Source organism: Microcebus murinus, chromosome 10 (genome assembly GCF_040939455.1).
Source record: "Microcebus murinus isolate Inina chromosome 10, M.murinus_Inina_mat1.0, whole genome shotgun sequence".
Lineage (NCBI taxonomy): Eukaryota > Metazoa > Chordata > Mammalia > Primates > Cheirogaleidae > Microcebus > Microcebus murinus.
In genome coordinates this window covers 94,359,672-94,374,223 of record NC_134113.1, presented here as the reverse complement: position 1 = coordinate 94,374,223, position 14,552 = coordinate 94,359,672, and the positions used below count along the sequence as shown (strand labels likewise).

General features: G+C 41.7%; 1 protein-coding gene and 1 long non-coding RNA gene across 3 annotated transcripts in view; one reads left to right on the top strand and one right to left on the bottom strand.

Moving 5' to 3' along the window:
* Positions 1–14,552, bottom strand: part of CD163L1 (CD163 molecule like 1) — a 170,016-nt gene that overhangs the window by 51,385 nt on the left and 104,079 nt on the right. The window lies entirely within an intron of this gene.
* Positions 969–13,374, top strand: LOC142873302 (uncharacterized). Of its 2 annotated transcripts, XR_012921349.1 has the most exons (3): positions 969–1,167; positions 1,538–1,627; positions 13,138–13,374. It is a non-coding gene; the product is annotated as an uncharacterized LOC142873302 (long non-coding RNA). The 2 variants fall into 2 exon arrangements; XR_012921350.1 differs by lacking the exons at positions 969–1,167; positions 1,538–1,627 and adding an exon at positions 10,110–10,304.

Here is a 14,552-nt window from a genome sequence, read left to right as displayed (position 1 = left end):
TCCATTTCTTTCATTGCTATTCTTTCCTCCGTGTTGTTCCATAAAGAATTCCCCAATTATCTCAGCCCATGATGACTTTTGAATTTTCTGCCTGGGATTTTATTCCTCAGTTGGAGTAGAAGCTCCCACAAGGAGGTTGGGTTTTGACCAAGAATTGGGATCACTGTCTGCATTGGAAGGAGCACTAGAGAGTCATCCCTGTGACAATGGGCTGAGGATCTCTGAGGAATTGCTCTTTTAAAAAGAGGGGAATGGGGTGATGGAAACTTTTTGAAAAATGTAAGATGGGTTTGTGTAGTAGGTTAGGAATGTAGAGCTATTTCTTTAGGAGTTCCATTAGTGATCAAGGCTGTGTTCTTTCACTGGGGAGTAGGATGAGTTCCCCTCATCTCTATCCCCACTGTGCTTCCAAAGACCAAGGTAGCATGTTCTGGTGATATTCTGAGTAGCCACTGCTAAATATTCTGTTTAGTTCGGGAGACAACATAATGCCCATCTTGGAAAATAAACTGTTGCCTTCCCTTTGACACAAGTGACTGGGGAGATATCCCCATGATCCATGGGAATGTGTGTCCAACACATTATTGACATGACAAAGTACACCAAGACAGGGAATGCCAGGAATTCTAGAGAAAAACTTGAAATATTTCTTCAGGAAAATATATTGTTTTTTGGTCCTTTAAGCTAGATGTCCCTCTGCTGAATAAGACTGGCTCTAGGACTGAGAAGTCTAGAGAAACAGACCGCAGTGCAGCGACACGCTTGTTCTGAATATCTGTGTGACAGTCTACCCTCCTCCTGGTCTACCCTGCTAATACCATGTTTTAGGTTCAACGAATCTGCGGTAGAACGAAAGCTACCTGAGATCTCTCATTCGTATATAGCACATATGCGATGAAGCTTAGCCAATCCCCACCCAGATCATCATCACTCCCATTGTGTCTGAAATGGTGACTTCATCACTCTCATCACCTAGGAGGTGGCAGAGTTGGGGCAGAGAATTCCATATTCTCTCCCACGTCCCAATGGCAGAGGTTGAACCAGGGACCAGTTTATTCCCAAATGGTGTTCGTTGGCTCTATGCTCTATTTGCTATGCTTTTTGTATTTTTTCTCTTTGTCATGTTCTCTCCCTTTTTACTTGAGATAGACCAGCACATAAAAAGACGTAAGTGACATGATGGGCCTTTGGGTATAGGGGATCTGTAGTGAGATAATGTGTGATTTGAGGAAGAGGAAGGTAACTATTACAATGTGGGAAACAAGAAAACAATGCCTATTCTTCTCTCGTCTCTAAGGCCCAATGACTCAGGGCTGAAAATATTTAGAAATCATAATCTTATATAGAAGATGGAAATATTGAAACTTGTTTAAAGAGTTCATTCCCAGTATCTTTATGGAGCATGAGGAAATATCTTAGGCCCTAGTTGAGATGATGGCAACACCCCAGTATACAGACATGGGAAACCTTGTGGGATCTGGGGAAATATGAGGGAGTTTCCAGACGGCAGTCTCTGAGCACGTGTGTTTTGTGTTAGTCTTGCTCAGATGCAGGTGTTCTCTGCATAATGCTGTGCGTAAAGACAAAGAAAACAATGAGACGAAGATGGACCATCTGGGAAGGCCAGGTGAGTGTTCTTTGCCCTTCACTTTTGGGTTGTTAGGTCATAGAAGACAATTATTATAAATTCCATAGTCCATGTGCTAGATGGCTAATCCCATGCTCGTTTCTGGACTCAGGGAAACGGTCTCTTCATGTTCTGTACTGTGAAGTGGCTGTAAATTTGCTTTAGTAATAGGGAAAAGGTCAGAAGGACTCTGTAGATATGAGATCGTCATACAAACAGCCTGAGGAGACTGAAAGTCTATTATTTTGGGGTGACATTCTGAACATTTATTGACTAATTCCTGCAGATTGTGTGTATTTTGGACTTGCTTCTCCAGTTAAGGCCAGCTGTGCCTTCCTTCTCACTGTTTTATGGATCCTTGTGACATCAAAGAGCAGGAAAACAGTAAATTCCAGTGTTCTCTGTGCCCACCACATCACTCCCTTTTTATCAGTATGTCCTACAGATGATGTTCTGACCAGGTTTCCCTCACATGAAATTGAAATGTCTAATCTGTAAAAGTTTGCTATTGTGTTGCTTTGAGGCAAGAAAAATAGGTTGAAAATAAACTTCTATCTGAATACGTATTTGGATGTGGGAACTTTTTTGTTTGTTAACTCAAGGAAAGAATGGTACCACATGTCTGGATTTGTCTCGTCTCCACCATAACTAAAGTATGTGACGGTCTTAACTGTAGACAACCAGAACGTCTAGCCCAACACTGCCATTGCATCAGTGAGGACATACAGTTTATAATGAGAATATCTGGTTCAATATTGTAGTTGGGTAAGTCACGTGAATTACCCCAAAGTTCACATGAAGTCACTGTAACTCCCAGTCATTTGTACCAATGTCTCCACTTCCTCAGTTCCGGCTCCATTTCCTCACCCTGCTGCTGTTCTTGACCCTGCTTGCCCTTCCAGCCCACAGCCAGAACAACACCAGGAGTGATGATGGTTCTGAAGGGGTCAAAGTGTGGCTTTGTCTGCAGCTTTCCCTTCCAGCAGTGAGTGAGAAGAGTATCTCCCCCGTGGGGGTAGAGACACGGGCTTGCTGTCCAGGGCCTCTTGTAATGACCAAGGACAGGTGAAGTGGATACAGCTCTCCTCTCTGAGACTCGGAATCGGAATGGGCTCCTGTCTCTCTCATCTGTAACTTTCCCCTTTTCAAGGCATTTCTGCCGTTTCTCCGTATCCTCACACAGGCTGGGTAAATCCTGAGTTCCGCCACCGGTTACGCCTCCTCCACCCCATTCCCAGCCAGTGATGCACACGAGTTATGCTACTGTAATCATAGTTCACAAATTCAAGTGTTATTTCCTTGGAGTATTATAGGATTTTGGGGGGGTTGCTATTTCTAGGTGTCTTGAAGCTTGAGGAATTGCTTTATATGCTAAAATACTGGCATTTTTGTGATATTTTCTTACCTTATGATGACCATTATCCCTAATATAATAGATTAATATTTTTATAGATATATGGTTTCTTGGGTTTAATGAGATTTTCCTGATTTTTTAATGTTCTCATAGAAGCTTACAGCCAGAAGCATTAAGCTGATGTGGAAAATATCAACTAAAATATTTTAATAAGCACATGAGAAAACTTGTTTTTTCTTTGCTGTGTAAGATGAAAGTTGTGTGGTATTTGATGCAGATTGACTTTTAGAGCTCAGGTAATAACATTCATTTAGGGGAAATATATAAAAGTTGGGATTATCTGCATAGATATTTTGGGAATCAGGACAAAGTTGCAAAGAAAGGATTTGATTCTTTGAGGAATAAATATTCTGGAGATGTGGTTTCCTCCCTTCCATTCCTGTGTATTCAGCTGATTGAGATATAATAATCTCTTGTGACAAGTATTTTCCAGACTGTGGGTCAACAGTTCTACAGTCCTGTCCTAACATGATTGCTTTAAGTCTGTGGTTCCCAGTCTCTGGGTCGTAGACCAGTACCAGTTCCTGGCCTGTTAGGAACCAGGCCACACAGCAGGAGGTGAGAGGTGGGTGAGTGATGGAAGCCTCATCTGTTTTTACAGCTGCTCCCCGTCACTTGGATCACCACATAAGCTCCTGTCAGATCAGCAGCGGCACTAGGTTCTCATAGGAGCTTGAACCCTACTGTAAACTGCACATGCGTGGGATCTAGGTTGCTGCGGCTCCTTGTGAGAACCTAACGCCTGATGATCTGAGGCGGAGCTGAGGCGGTGATGCCAGCGCTGGGGAGCGGCTGCAAATACAGATTATCATTAGCAGAGAGGTTTGACTGCAAAATCAATGCAACGTGCTTGAATCATCCCTAAACGATTCCTCTAACACCCACCCCACAGATCTGTGGAAAAATTGTCTTCCATGAAACTGATCCCTGGTGCCAGAAAGTTTGGAGGCCTCTGCTCTAAGTGTTTGATGATGTTTGGAAATTTTTACAATCTACTTCTGTTGCATTTGTTTCTGCTGTCTAAAAATGGTGTTGCCATTCTGCTGGGTCATAGGTATAACCAAGCAATTCTCGTGTTGTTTCAGGCCATCCTCTGGAGTCACCAAGGAGAGAAGTTCTGGGAGGGAAGGAGTATGGGATAGGAAAACATTCCTCATTACTTGTGAAAGTGGCAGGAGAGCCCAGGGATTCAGAGTCTGAGATTGGTACCCCTGGGACTTCAGTTTGAGAGCAGCTGGGTTTGTAAGGAATAACCTGTGACATCATATTCCAGAGAGGAGAAAAATTCTGAGACCTTTGTTATCTATGTTTATACAGAAAAAAAAGGCCATAAATATTTTGAGACTCTCAGCAAAGTTCTGTGTTACCAGAAAATTTTTGTTGAACTTCTAGCTTCTCCAACTCAATTGCTCTTAGTCCAAATCTCAAACAGATTTTCTACTTCCAGGCGAAATCCTAAGTGACTGACTCATGCTGTCTTCTGCTCCTAAAGCAACATGTAGAGTCATTCTTATAGGAGAAGAGAAGCTCATGGCCACTATATGACTAAACAAACTCTGAATCCAGGACCACCCAAGGTAGTCACACAGAAGTATCACCTGAATGTTCTAAAATGTTCCGCAAGTTGCATTGTTTCCTCATATATGAGCCATGCTCCTCTCCAATCTTTGAGTGAAATACGATTTCACGGAGATGTCTGGGGAAGGAAACACCACAAATTTCTTTTTCTCCCCAAAACTTTGTGGCCTCCAAAATATTATTTTTTTCCTCTTTCTTTCTTTTTTTAGACAGAGTCTCATTCTGTTGCCCTGGCTACAGTGCAGTGGCATCATCATAGCTCACTGCAGTTTCCAACTCCTGGCCACAAATGATCCCCTTGCCTCAGGCTCCCAAGTAGCTGGGACTACAGGCTTGCACCATGCCTGGCTAATTTTTTCTATTTTTAGTAGAGATAGGGTTTCAGTCTTGTTCAGGCTGCTCTCGAACTCCTGACCTCAAGTGGTCCCGGCCCCAAATAATATTTCTTTTACTAGTCAAGTGAAACTAATTTTCTCTCTTCACTTCCATGTCAAGTTTTCTTTTCATGTAAGTTCGAGCCCATAATTCTTCCTCTTCTTTATCTATCACATATACTTGTTTACCTGTTCTCTCTCTCTGTTCACCTCTCTTGACTACATGCAATATCTTGGTCATTACGGGTCCACGTGGAAACCTTTAGTTAGATATAGTAGAGGTACATTAAGGTTAGGTCTATTAGAGATAGGGAGAGAGAGAGAAAGGAAGGAGGGAGAGATATCTGGGCTGGAGACATGGAACATGTTGCTTTGAGATGAAAGGAACTTCTGTCAGTAGAAATGCTGAAAGTCTGGTGCTACCTGCCAGAATAGTTATGTGAACATCATGTCTCGGCCTTTTGGCTAAGGTCAAGTGCAGAATAGTTATGGGAAGGATTTCAATATGGACTTGGAAGTTAAAATAGTCTGCAAAGTCCCTTCATTGTCTAATAATTATAATGATTTGTGATAAAAAACTGCTGAAATACCAATTCACTCTAATGTTTCTAAAAGCATATGTATCTCTACTAAGATAATAGTCATAATGGCTGTGGGATGTCAGTCTCCTGTGTCTACATCTGTTTCTTTGGGGTGTGTGTCACTTGATGTGCTTGTACAGCATCTTTTTCTTCATAGATGCCCCTGCAGTTTCTGCATAGAGTTCCCTGGGCCACTTTTCCTCTTTTTAAAATTTTCCATTTTATTCTTTATTGCTCTATTTTTGTATGTTATTTATTAATTTTTTTTATTTGAGGAAATTAAGAGAGTACAAACATTTTGGTTACATTTTATATCTTTGCGTCTCCCCAGCTAGGGTTAGAGGTATGCCCTTCCCCTCTACAATGCTTACTGCATCTTTCAGTTGTGAGTCTACCCTCCAACCCCCTAATCCAAAATTTATTAATTTTTATTGATTCTTTTTATTATCTTGATTCTCTAAACATCTAAAAAATAATTTTTCCTGTTTTATCATTGGACTTGTGTATGTCTTTCCTATTGTTTTCTGTTTCCTAAGTCTTTGATTATTTCATACTGAGTATAATGTTTTTACTTTCTTTTTTTTTTTCTGTCTACCTGTTGGTGATATTAAGATATGTGCACCTGTGCACATGTATGCACATGTACACACACACACATACACACACACACACTGATTTTTGTCCATGGTTTCTGGCTCATGACTCCCATAGCCCTTGTTGTAATGTTGGGGTGCTTTGGGCCTCAGGAAACATAGTATTTCTCTCTCTGGCCTTCCCATCCCCTCCCTTCACCTGTCCAAGGCAGGACTCTAATCTGATTGTGGGTCATATGACTCTCATTCCAGAGAAGGTCCTGCCCCGTACCCTGGGGAAACAAATGCTGCACAGAGAGGCCAAGAAAAATCCAAAGACAGGCCCTGCTGGGTTTCCCCACTCAGTCTATTTTAGCAGATCATACCCTTATTGTCCAGTCACATTTCTGCATGGCTGTCAATCATGCCTATGTAACAAAGCCTTCATGAAAACCTAAAAGGACTGGATTCTTAGAGCTTCCAGACAGACCAACATGTGGAGGTTCCTGGAGGCTGGTGTCTCCTGGGAGGGCATGGAAACTCCACACTCCTTCCTGCATACCTTGTCCTGTGTATCTCTTCGTCTGCAGCCTTTGTACTATTCTTTATAATAAACTGGTAAATGTAGGTTTTTCCCTGAGTTCTGTGAGCCTCTCCAGCAAATTAGTTGAACCCAAACTGGGGTTCATGGGAGCCCCAACTTGAAGCTGGTTGGTCAGAAGTTCCAGAGGCCTGGACTTGGAACTGATGTCTGAAGGTGGGTGGGCAGTCTTGGAGACTAAGCCCTTAACCTAAGGTATCTGATGCTATCTCCAGGTAGACAGTGTCAAAATTGAGTTGTAGGACACCTAGCTGGTGTCTGCTGCAGAATTGATTGCTTGCTGGTGGGGAGAAATCCCCACATATTTTTGAATCACAGACATCTTCTGTATTGATTGTTTGGTGTGAGAGCAGAGGAAAATACAGTTTGACTTTTTCCACAAACACTACCCCCAAAATTTCATGCCAATATTGTTTCATTCTTCATGTCTCAATACTTTGGAATGAGAGAATGCAATTCTTAGGCCCTGTTGTACCACTCCACAAAATGTAATTCTTTCCAGGGGAAACTGAATTCAAGGAGACTAGCCCCCCAAACAGACATCAAACAAAAAGCCCTCTAGGTATTTGAAACAGGAAGTGGTTTACTACAGGAAATACTTGTGCTTAAAAAACCCTCATCAGGAAATTTCAAACCCTCAGGAAACCATTGCTAAAGGTCACCATGTTGCAGCCCCAAGGCTAGCAATTTTTAGGACAAATGCAAAGGCCTCTGCAAAACAGACTCCCAAGAATAGGTCTCACTGGTGGACCCTAGCCCAGATTTTTCCTGTGAGGGATTGCGGGAAATGTAGTTCTCAGCTCCCCAGACCCAGACGTTCAGGGAGAGCATAAAAGGAGGCAAGAATGGTGAGAACTGATAAGAGGTTGCGTATGCAGTGCAAACTCCCTGCTAACTTTCAGCAGAAAACCACTGATCGCACTGTGGGCCTCCTGTGGCTGCATGTACTTCTGCTTATCACTGTGACTCCTAGGTTGCAGGAGGGCTTAACATTGGCCACGCACTGTGCCAGGATCCTGTCCTTGTAGAACTTAATTCCAAGTGCAGAAACCATCCTCTCTTTTATCTTTCTAAAAGCACTCTACAATCACAATAGCTTCCAATTTATTTCTCCTAAATCTTGGCTGTTTATTTGTATATCTTCATGTATGGGGCACCAACATTTTAGTTTTAATTTTTTTCCCAGGAAACCATTACTCTTCAAAGATGCGTTCTGTCTAATGATGTACCTGATGTATTTATTAAAAATATTCTTTGTAGTCCAATCTCTGAGACATAAATTGAGATTCAAGATAGCCTTATAGTTTCGTTTATTGACAATGTGTGGTTACTTCCCTTATATTTGTATAACCAGTTTATCTCGGTTAATTTCTAAAATCAAAAGGAATTATCTTTTATTCTAAGGATGACATGGAATAAAATGTCCAGAAACTCCTTAATTGACATTCTTTTGATAAAACATAAATATAAATAAATATAAAATGTTAAAATGGTTCCATTGAACCATTATTGTGTTTCCATATGATCTTAATATACTGCATAAATGTCAACAGCCTCACCTTTTTCTCCTTTATTTATATTAATATATCGCACAATTAAATTAATCAAAGTTTTAAAACGTTGTTAGTGCAAAGTCAAATTTTTATAGTTTTCAAGTTTCTACCTCATTCATAATTTTAAAAAGATGTTTTTTTCTTATGTTTATCTATACAAGGGGACATAAACAGACTATAGTATAAAGAGTAAAAATGTTGAGCAGAATTCTGCATAAGGAGGAAAAAATTTCCTTGGAGCAGAAAGAATTATTGAGTATCTTTATGCCTGAAAAACCTGCCATAAATAACCAAAGCTTTCCTGTGGCACGTATTTAAACAAATGACAAAAAAGCAAAACACAGTAGATATTCTTCTTTCAGTGATTATTAGTAATGATAGGTAAAATAGTATCAACAATTGCTTTTTTGTTTCGGTTCCTAAATATGAATTTTTGTCTCAATAAATTAAAAATTGAGGCAGTGAAATTTTCAATTTCTCTAAGAGTGTCCCCAAAATGAATCCAATAAGGCACATAAATATTTTGTTTCCTGGTTTTCATCCCCTGGAACGAGAAAGTCTCTTTGACTCTCAGGAGAACATTTCCTTATAGCTCTCTTTGTTTTGTTGTTATTTTTCCTCTCTAACATTCCACAAGTAATTCCCCAAATATTCCAGCCCATGATGACCTTTGACTTTTCTACATGGGATTTTATTTCCTCAGTTGGACTATACACTCCCAGAGGGAGAATTGGGTATATTTTAGATTCTTAGGCAGTGTCACTTTGGCAGTGATTTCTCTTTTTTCTTTTGGGTGACAAATAGGGAGCTTGTGGACCTTGAGAGAAAACACATTCTCATGACAGAGATTAGGCGTGAAGGACCCTGTGGAGGTACATTAGCCTCTTTTCAGGGGGTCTCCGCTGCTTGCCCAAGGCCACGAATCCAATGGGAATCATTTTGTGCACAGGGAGTGCTGCTGGGACACCGTCATCCCTGTGGCGGTGGCTGGGAATCTCTGGGGAAAGTGATCCGAGGCATGAGACAACTTCTACTGTAAGGTGCTCTTTTGAAGGGCGGGGGGAATGGATTGATCTAAATTCCTTGAGAAACATTAGTCGTCTGTGTTGTAGGTTAGGGATGCAGAGTTATTTCTTCAAGGGAAGTTTGTTTCATTAGTGAGCAAGACTGTGTTTTTGCACAAGGTGAGGTTATGGCCTGATTCCTCTCCTCACTCTGCTTCTGGAATTGCTGCCGTGGACCAAGAGAGCGTGATATTTGGAGCAATCTGCTGCCCAATGTTCTGTTTAGTTCGGAAGACAACAGTACCCTCATGTCAGAAAATGAACTGTTCCCTCGCCTAACACATGTGACTGGGAAGACATTACGGCAGTGAATGGGACATACGTTCCTGACACGAACAAGCATGCCAAGACAGGAATGCCAGAGCTGCTAGGGAAGGATCTGGAATTTCTCTTCAGGAACACTTCACCTTTCCTCCTCTTCCAACTTGACTATCTTTTTGTCTAGATAAACCTGGCTCCAGGGCTGAGGAGTCAGGGGAAGCAGGTGATTCCTTTTGTACAGGGATGTGATTTCAGTGCAGGAACACACTCACCGTGAATGTTTTTGTGTGCGTTGTCCCTTTTTCTAGTCAGGTTTAGATGTTCAAGTGTTTAGGGGCCATTGAGTCTTCTGCATAAGCGAAGCTACCTGATTTTACTCAATGCTTCCTTTATGGCATATGCAGGATAAAGCTTGGCCAATCCCTACTGAGGCATTCATCACTGCCATTGTTTCTGAAGCGGTGACTTCATCACCCTCGTCACTTAGGAAGTGACAGAGCTGGGGCAGAGAATTACCATATCCTTATTCGCATCTTCATGTGTGAGTTTAGATCAGTGATCAGCTTACACCTAAATGTGGCCTCCTGGCTCTGCATCCTACTTGCAATGACCATCCTTTTCAGTGTTTTTTTCTCATTTTTTCCCTTCTTCAGTGAGGTTGATGAACACATAAAGAAATGTAAGTCCTGATACAGAGCCCAGAGAATGTATATGTGTATATGTGGAAGAAGGGGCTGGGGGGAAGGGATTCATTAAAATGTAAAGTACTTGAAAATATGTTCTTGGCTACATGATCTGGGAAAACAATCCTCTTTCCTTTTAATGGCCTTGGGCTAAGAGTTCTTAAAAATCATACTCTCATGTACGACAGAAAGACCTGGGGGACATGGATATCAGGTCTAGGCTAGGAGGCTCACTCCTGGTATACCTATGGAGCATGGGGAAGTATTTGGGGCTCTGACTTAGCTGGGGTTAATGCTCAGGTATGAAGATATGGGGAACCCTGTGGAATCTGGGGAGATACAGGGAGCTTCCAGGTGTTGTCTCTGACCCAAGGTGCTTTGTCTTAGTCTTGCTGGGATGCAGATATTCTCTGCATAATACTGTGTATTAGTATAAAGATCACAATGAGATAAAAATGGACCCTCTGGGAAATCCAGGTGAGTATTCTTTGCTCTTCACTTCTGGGTTGTTTTCTGCCCACAAACTGGCAACTCTGGTCAGTTCTACAGTCTGTGGTGCTAGGTAGCTTGTAACATCATACACAAATTTGGTTTCAGTGAGACAGTTCTTCATATTCTACACATGAACTCCCTTCCTCTAAGCTTAGCCTAAAATCTCCAGGCATTCTCTCTGGGGAGAATATTTACCAAGCCCAGTTTTGGTTCTGAGCCTTCGTTAACTTTTGAGGATGGAAAAGCTCCTTCTTTTTGTCTATTTCTGTGATGTTTCTCTTTCTACAAATGGCCCCTTTCTACTGATGCGGTGATTAAAATTTCCATATTATATGCTGGATAGGGAAAGGAAAGGTGCCACAAATTTTTTCAGGCAGCGGGTATACATATGATTTTGAAATAGGAATAAGGATAATAGGACTCCATCATTTGTAGAGATAAAACCACGAGAGAAAAATTGGAAGTCCATTTTTCTTTTTGAGAATGTTCTATCTGTTGACCATAATTTCTATAGACTGTATGTGTAAGGAGACTTGCTCCTCCAGGTAAAGTGAGCTCTGCCCATCTCTGTGCTGTTCTAGAACCTCATGACATCACAGAGGGGGACACCCTGGATTCTCAGGTCCCAGTGTCCCTGCTATCTTTCCCTCATCATGAATGTTATGTTTCCTAAAGATGTACTTGACCGGGTTTTCCTCACACAAAATTGAAATGTCTGGTTATGTTGCTTGGAGGTAGGTAAAACAGGTAGAAGTTTTTGGCTGAATAAATATTTGGATTTGGGAACATTAACTCAAGGGAAAAATGACATTTGTCATATCCCTCAAATAATCAAAGTCTACAGCAGTTTCAGTTGTAGACAACCAGAATGTCTAGCCCAACACTGTTCTCACTGCATCAGTGAGAACATACAGTTTATAATGAGAATATCTCAGTTTATAATGAGAATATCTATCTCTCCAACTTCAATATTGTAGTTGGATAAGTCAAGTGAATTATCCCAAAGTTCACATGACGTCACTGTAACTCCCAGTCATTTGTACCAATGTCTTCACTTCCTCAGTTCCGGCTCCATTTCCTCACCCTGCTGCTGTTCTTGACCCTGCTTGCCCTTCCAGCCCACAGTCAGAACAACACCAGGAGTGATGATGGTTCTGAAGGGGTCAAAGTGTGGCTTTGTCTGCAGCTTTCCCTTCCAGCAGTGAGTGAGAAGAGTATCTCCCCCGTGGGGGGAAAGAGACACGGGCTTGCTGTCCAGGGCCTCTTGTAATGACCAAGGACAGGTGAAGTGGATACAGCTCTCCTCTCTGAGACTCGGAATCTGAGTGGGCTCCTGTCTCTCTCATCTGTAGCTTTCCCCTTTTCAAGGCATTTCTGCCGTTTCTCCGTATCCTCACACAGGCCGGGTAAATCCTGAGTTCCGCCGCCGGTTACGCCTCCTCCACCCCATTCCCAGCCAGTGATGCACACGAGTTATGCTACTGTAATCATAGTTCACAAATTTGAGTATTATGTCCTTTGAGTATTATAGGATTTTTTGGGTGCAATTTCTAGATGTCTTGAAGTTTGAGGTATTGCTTTATATGTGAAAATACTGGCATTTTTGTGACATGTTGGTCTTGATGGTGATCATTGCCCCTGGTAATTTAGAGTAAAAGTTTCCTGATAAATATTTAGTTTCAATGAGTGAGATATCAGGTGTGAGGAGAGCATTCTTCCAGATTTTCTTACAGACACACAGAAAGTTAGACGTAGAAGGAACCACAGAAGATACAAGCTCTAATCTATCCAATTAACAGGTTAGAAATGCCTCTTTTTCTTTTGGTGGTGTCAATAAGATGAGAATGATTTGGTTTTGCTCTTGGATTCCAAGTAACCACTCCTCCTAGGGGAAAACCTAATAAAGTTGGGATTGTTCACATGGAAATTTTGACAAATCAGTACAGGGCCTCAGAGAAAGACTTGTCTGTCATTCAGGAATGAGAGATCTGGAGCTGTATTTTCCTAACTTCCATTCCTTGTGGATTCATCCTATTTGTATTTTCTGAAGTGAAATCCCCCATTCTCCGCCCACATGTCCTTGCTGATTAAGCAGACAGAGGAGTTCTATTAATGCATACAGCTGGTGTCTGGCAATCAGCTCCTGTGATGCTTACCAGGCTATGACCCATGAGCCAGGCTATGACCCAGGCTCTGTCCTGATATAAATGTTCTGAGATATTTGCTGATGTTTGCAAATGTTTGCAATCTGAGTTTCTTGACATCGTTTCTGCCTAAGTGGGGTTCTGTGATTTTGCTACGCTAAGCTACAGACAAGAAATGCTCTTTGTGTTTCAGGCCGCCTTCTTCAGTCCCCTGGCGGAAAAGCTCTGAGAGGCGAGGAAACTGGACTTGAAGAAGATCAATCACCTGTTGTGAAGGTGGAAGGAGAGAAAACCCAAGAAGTCTGCCCAGTAACATCAGTGTGAGAGGGGCTGAGCCAGTCCAGTAAGGGGTCCCTGTGAGATCATGTCTCAGGCAGAAGGACCCTCATTATTTGTGCTCAAATAAAATTGATAATTTCCTTTCCCTAAAGCAATATGTGGTTTCAAGAATATGCATTTAAGAAATACATATGATAAGAACTCTTTGCTGACTCCCCAAATCTGCTGTCATTCTTGAGCATGTGCCTCTTCAGCTAGAGGCTTTGTTTCTTAACTCCACCTGCAGTAAGTAGTAGCTATGTGACTAAATATTAGCCAATTTCCCATGAGAATGCTCTCAGAAATGATCCATGCTAAGTCCATGTAGTTGGCTGAAAGGAAAATGCCTTCTCTGTTCTTGAGCCAGAAATGGACAAACTTCGAAGTCCTGCTTACAGGAAGGAGAGCCGCTTTCCCAGCCAGGATTTTTGGAGAACCTCTAGAGCTGAGGCCACCTCTTGCCCCTGCACATTTCCCTTAGAGAGAATAAACTTTGTTCATTAATTAACATAGTTTTAGGCCTCTTTGTTAGAGCTACCTCTATAGCCTCTATTATCCGGGATCTTAATTTATAAGCTTTGTGACTTTCAGAAAGTTACATTTCTGGGTCTCATTTGTGATGTCAATCACAGCTAACACACTGCTGTCTGTCCTGATCATGGTGTTCAGTATATCACAAGAACTGCTGATCTCCAGTTTCAAACACAACAGTACTTAACATGATATACAAGATCCTCCACAACCAGATTCAACTTACCGAACATGTAACTTAGGCCCCAGCAATGTGTGTGTGTATTTTACCATTACCTGAGCACTCTAGTCTTTACTCAATTTTATTCATGTGTTTATTATTCTTATCCCTAGCTGGTCTTTCTCTATAAATGACCTGTACCTTTCCTCTCTCCCAGACATATTTTTTTTCATCTAATAGTTTAATCAACTGCAGAATCAAGGAGAGCCAAAAAAAATGGATAATGCTGAATAACAAAATACATTTTTCACTTTTATAACAGTCTTATTTGGTGCTGCTGGTCAGTGGGCATTTAATTCCATCCTGCAACTGCCACCCATTAGGGAGTGTCAATCGGCTGCAGCCACTCTGTGGAAGGGGAAAGAACGCGGATTGTGCAGGGAAGGGCTCCACATCCCACTCTTCACTGGGAAGACCCAGGCACGTGATCACGCCTCGTTGCAATGAATGCTAAGAAGTACAGCTGATGCGTATGCCTAGCTAAAAGTCTTATTACTTGTCAGAGGAGGATGGGCTATAGTGTCCTGCTGATGATCCTA